Below are 5,347 nucleotides of genomic sequence, written 5' to 3'. Positions count from 1 at the left end.
CGAACCAAAACACTTTTAATCTATGAACAAATAAATTGAAATCTGATTGAAAAAATAAATAAAAATAATGAACAGTAACTGTGTTATGTTAATAAAAACTCGACTTTAAAAAAAAAAAAGTTACATTTTTATTTATTGTTTTATATTTTCTACAGTGAAGAAATAATGCCTACTGTATTGTATAAAAGTCACGCTTTTGCAATATTTTGATTGATTTGTTATATCGGTTCTGTAAATAGGCTACCACTAGGCCTATTTGACAACAGACACTGCAATAACTGCAATTTTCCTAATATTTCTTCCTCAATTTTCCGTACAGTAGAATCGAAAGAATCATAATCGCTAATTCCTTCTTTTCTAATCTTCATTCGATCTCATAATCCTCGCGCGCGCCCCATATGTGCGTGTTCACTACGCCCACGCGCAAGGACGCGCGCACGCAGCAGCGTTTTATTGAAGCAGAGTGGAGCCCAAGAGGAGCGAAACATGGCGACCTCGAATAATCCGCGAAAATTCAGCGAAAAGATCGCGTTACACAACCAGAAGCAAGCGGAAGAGACAGCTGCGTTCGAGGAGGTGATGAAAGACCTGAGCATTACTCGCGCGGCGCGTGTAAGTGTGACTGTTTTCTCTCTTCTGACAGCGTTGATCAGCAGAGCTGCGGGGCAGGATTTGTGTTGAGACGACACGCACTGAAGCCGCCTGTCTGGACGTAAACAATAACAAACGCCCCTCTCCAGTGCGCCTTTATCTTTAGCGTCGATTTATAGAACGCCTTCCAATGGACGCCATTGAGATATTTGATAATAAACAGACGGTCACGACGAGGCCTTATAAAAGTTACCGTGCTCACAGCTGCAGTGGAGGAGTGTGAATGCATGTGTGTTTGACAGCCACATTATAGTCTCTCGCCATTATAGCTGACTGCAATCAATGCCGTATCCAGTGCATTTTAGCATCTAAATATTAATTTCACGTGTCATTCGTTCGCCGAGGCTTAAATCTGAATGTTACAAGCACTCAGTGAATACACAACAATGTATTTGCTCAGTTCAGCATTATTGCTCAGTGCATTTATGCCCAAAATAAGGACTCCAGCAAACTATGATGACAGGGTTGTGATTATACAGGCAATGCTCCACTAACATCCCAATCAAGATCCAGGCTAAATACTGCTTATTTCAGAGCTCACAATTTTCTTTTGTTTTCTGTTTATTTTGTCAGTGTGTTATTTTACAATGTTGGAGCTTGGTATCAATCATTATGCTGTATTCCTCATTTTTAAGTCCCACTGGACAAAAGTGTTTGCTAAATTAATACATGCTTTTTTCAGTGAATTGCATATCTTAGTTGTAACTTTCCATGATAATTAGTCACTTTTTTTCAGTGTTTGAATCTTCCATTTCTACCATTATATAAAATCTGTGGGATATTCATGATAACATATGCCTGCCTAGTATGGTTTATTAATGCATCTATAATATATAAGGCATCAGGTTGTTAAATCCAAATTCCAACTGCTTTGATTTTTGGTTAAATTGTTACTGATTATATAGCCACTTATCTTTATATGTTTTTGATATCAGATGTAACTGGAGAGAGAGCCGTAATAAAAAGTAGCTAAAATATATTGGGCAGTTTGTTTAGGACTTTTATTTGGAAGATTTTTACACCTATTCCTTCCTGTTCCATACCATACCAAGGATGATAACAATAACGTTTTAATAATACTAGTTCTAATTCTATGAAAATAGTGAAGTCCAAATGACAGCTATAACGATAACGACACATTTGTTTCCAGCTGTTGAACAAGATTGACAGCTAATAAGAATCCACATGACTTTGAAGAGTTTGAGCATTTCAAGCATAAGCTGGCATAATTGCGCGCACACTTATAATAAATAGAATATTATCATGCTTTGGTGTGGATGCTAATATAGTTATCATCGTTACAAGATTTCCCTTGGTGCTTATATGGTGATTTATAATCAGAAGCCCCTTTGGGTAATTTTACTTATATATTGTCTCACAGTTTTTGGTTGTTTTCTTTCTTGCAGTTACAATTACAGAAGACTCAGTATTTACAGCTCGGTCAGAACCGAGGACAGTACTACGGCGGCTCTTTGCCAAATGTCAATCAGATCGGAAACACCACTATTGACCTTACCTTTCAGGTGAGGAGCACTTTGACAGGTGAAATTAAGAATGCATATGTGGAATGCAAGCTGTGTACTGACATCTTCAAGTTTGTTGGTTTTCATCAGACTCCTTTTCAGAATTCGGGATTGGACACAAGCAGAACAACTCGTCACCATGGGCTGGTGGACAGGGTCTACCGGATCGCATCACGTCGCCACACCGCAGACCTCTCTCTGTGGACAAACATGGCCGTCAAATATCCTTGATGAGTCTACCCATGAATGCAGACAGATATTTTGGTGTGTGTGGCCTACGAAAGCATATTTGTTTCATATGTCTGCCATTCACTTATTCTGACATTATGAAGTCCTTAATGTTGAATCTCACATTGATAGCTGTCCGTATGCCTCTGTGTATCTGTCACCCCCACCTGATACCAGCTGGAGGAGGTGAGAGTTTATACTCACACAGTCTGCTTGCATGTGCTGAAGACTGTGCATATGTGCAGGAGTAGTAGCTGTTTAAAATTGCATGTCAGTAATTATGCTTCATAGCTAACGTTTACTAATGTTTACATAATGTTTTCTAAGATGTCTTGCTAAGTTGTAGTTTGCCTATTTAATGTAAGTAACTATCTAAAATGTCATTATATCCTTTTGCCACTCTTGTCCTTTTTTGTGGTACAATATAAACGTTTCATTTTAGTTAGGGGAGACCTTTGCCTTCTTTAATTTCTTTGTGCTTGTTTTGTAGGACCAACTCAGACTCTGCCCTGCATCAGAGCACTTTGAACCCAAACCCACAAGATTCATTTGCAGGAGGGTCTCAAGATTTGCAGCCAAAACAAGGTTAATAAAATGTTTATTTTATTTACAATTTGATTGATTTATGATCTATTAAATGTTCTCATCAATAAGGTTAAATGTATCAGTGAACACTTAAATTTTTCCTACACCTGTTTCAGTGTATGATTTCATCCCTCTCTATGTACTAGTTCTTCTTCTCACGATGCCAGGAACAGGGGAACCTGAAAGTGACATGGACAGAGAAGGTCAAAAGCAGATATGGGATCACAAAAAGGTACATTTAGAAGAATTTGATTTCTTTCATATGAATTTCATGGAATCTATTATCAATAAAGTATTTATCGTTTTTTCATAGACTACTTCACCAAGGCCCAAGTCAAACAAAATACCTGGAATCAAGTAAGTGTGGTTTCATTGGATTTTTTTGTTGACAATGATAGTGTAAAGTAGAGGGTAGGTGAATGGAAGGACCATGCAGCACTTATTACTTGGAGATTGAAGAGTCAAGGTCATTTGAGCAAACAATTATCAATTTATTATCCCAACCCAACAGCCACATAGTCATATCTACTCCTTTATAACAGCCTTGTTTTATCACATCATAATCGGTACAATGGCCTCATTCTGTTGACATATCTATTTATCCCAGTTCCTTCTAACGTCCCTCGTGTCATTTCCGCAGCATATTTCCATCTCCAGATCAGGAAATGATGGCATCTCTAATCCCAGCGGCACACAACACGGGCGGCTCTCTGCCAGACCTGACCAACATCCAGATTCCCCCTCCTCTCCCCACACCCCTGGACCCTGATGACTCCTCTTCCTCTCTCAGTGCCTCCAACAGCACTGGCAACCTGGCCAACACTCACATGGGCCTCACGTCTATCAGCCAAGGTGATTCTCACAAGCATTAGGGCAGTGGCTCTCAGTCCTTTTAGGGCCTTTCGCACCGCTTTAGTTCCAGAATTAAATGTACAGTACTAAAGTACTGGGACGATTTTGCGCGAACTATTCCCCAGTACCATTTAAAGGGTTTCATTCGCACCGACAGTGTGTACTAGGAAGTGACGTAAGCCGGTCGACAGCGACGTCATTTGTGCACGGCGTTCAACAATGGAAACAAAGAAGAACAACGTTAACAACAGGAGGATGGAGGACGTTTTGTTCTTTCGAATTCCAACTGGATTTCCTCCGTTGCGTAAATGTTCAAAAGTGCCTGCACTTCAGCGTCCGTCCATCTATCACTGTTCTCCATACTTGCGAAATAAGTTGACACAATGTTTACAGTATGTTTACACAGCGTTTTAAATCATGACGGGTGAGGGCGTTTTCGTACACGTTTGGCCAATCAATGTCTACTTACGTCACGGGTAGTACCAGTTGTGCTGGTTAGACCCTGCTCCGGAGTAGGAGCTAATTTGGTTCTCGAAAAAGGCAGTCTGGTACTAAAATCGCACCCAGTTCCGGCGGTGCGAAAACGCCAAAAAGTGGGTAGTTCCACAATTAGTTCTGGTACTATGAAAAGTTTCCCGCGGTGCGAAAGGCCCTATTGACTCCAAGGCCCCCATGTAGGTTAACAGGTTTCCACTGGTACATCTGCTGTGATGACAAGTTTTGAAAACTAACTAAAATAATTATCATTTTAATTTTAATTTAAAATAATTCTAATTTATATGATTCAGAATTCCAGAAATTGTAAAAGCAGAATGTTTTTCAGGGACTTTCTGAAAACAACTTTCTGAACAACTGTCTGAAAATCCGACTTTTTTAACCTATGAATTTACATAACTTTTCTACTTTCAAGTTCATATTTATTTCTTTAACACATTTAAAACAACTTTGGTTGACCAAAGTGCTGTAGTGTACATAATACCTGAACACAATAAAAAAGATGGGTTTTTAGCATTGGTTTGAACTAGGGATGTCAACGATTAATCGACGATCGATTAATTGTCGATAATAGATGCAATCGATTAAAGCTATCGATGTTCGATTAAGTCGTTTAATTTTGGGATGCGTGCGGCTCATGCGCAAAACACGTGCGAGCGGCTGTGAGTGACAGTGACGGTATATAAATGCGTCATCATTCATTCATAATGTACAAATTAAGCTTTTAATGTGATTTAAACTTTAAAAGTACATTAAAATAGAAACAACACAAAGTTCTTCAACATGGAAAGCAATAGAAATATAGTAACTAAGTCATTTCCCCAGATAATTCTTTCATAAAGGGCTCTGCGCTTTGCAGGGCTGTGGGACACAGGACAGATAGGCTATTCATTCCTACAACTTGTTAATTCGTTCCTACGACTTATTAATATGTGGCCACTGTCCATGTTTCATTAATTTTGTTCCTTAAATAACCCATGATTTAACTAAAATGAGGGAACAAATTAATACAT

The 5,347-nt window shown here is 39.0% G+C and overlaps 1 pseudogene; it reads left to right on the top strand.

Annotated features, from left to right (window-relative positions):
* The first annotated feature begins 452 nt into the window (after window positions 1–452).
* Window positions 453–5,347, top strand: part of LOC107688473 (CREB-regulated transcription coactivator 1-like) — a 14,250-nt pseudogene continuing 9,355 nt past the window's right edge.

Source organism: Sinocyclocheilus anshuiensis, unplaced genomic scaffold (genome assembly GCF_001515605.1).
Source record: "Sinocyclocheilus anshuiensis isolate Anshui unplaced genomic scaffold, SAMN03320099.WGS_v1.1 scaffold329, whole genome shotgun sequence".
Taxonomy (NCBI): Eukaryota; Metazoa; Chordata; class Actinopteri; order Cypriniformes; family Cyprinidae; genus Sinocyclocheilus; species Sinocyclocheilus anshuiensis.
This window is presented reverse-complemented; position numbering and strand designations above follow the sequence as displayed.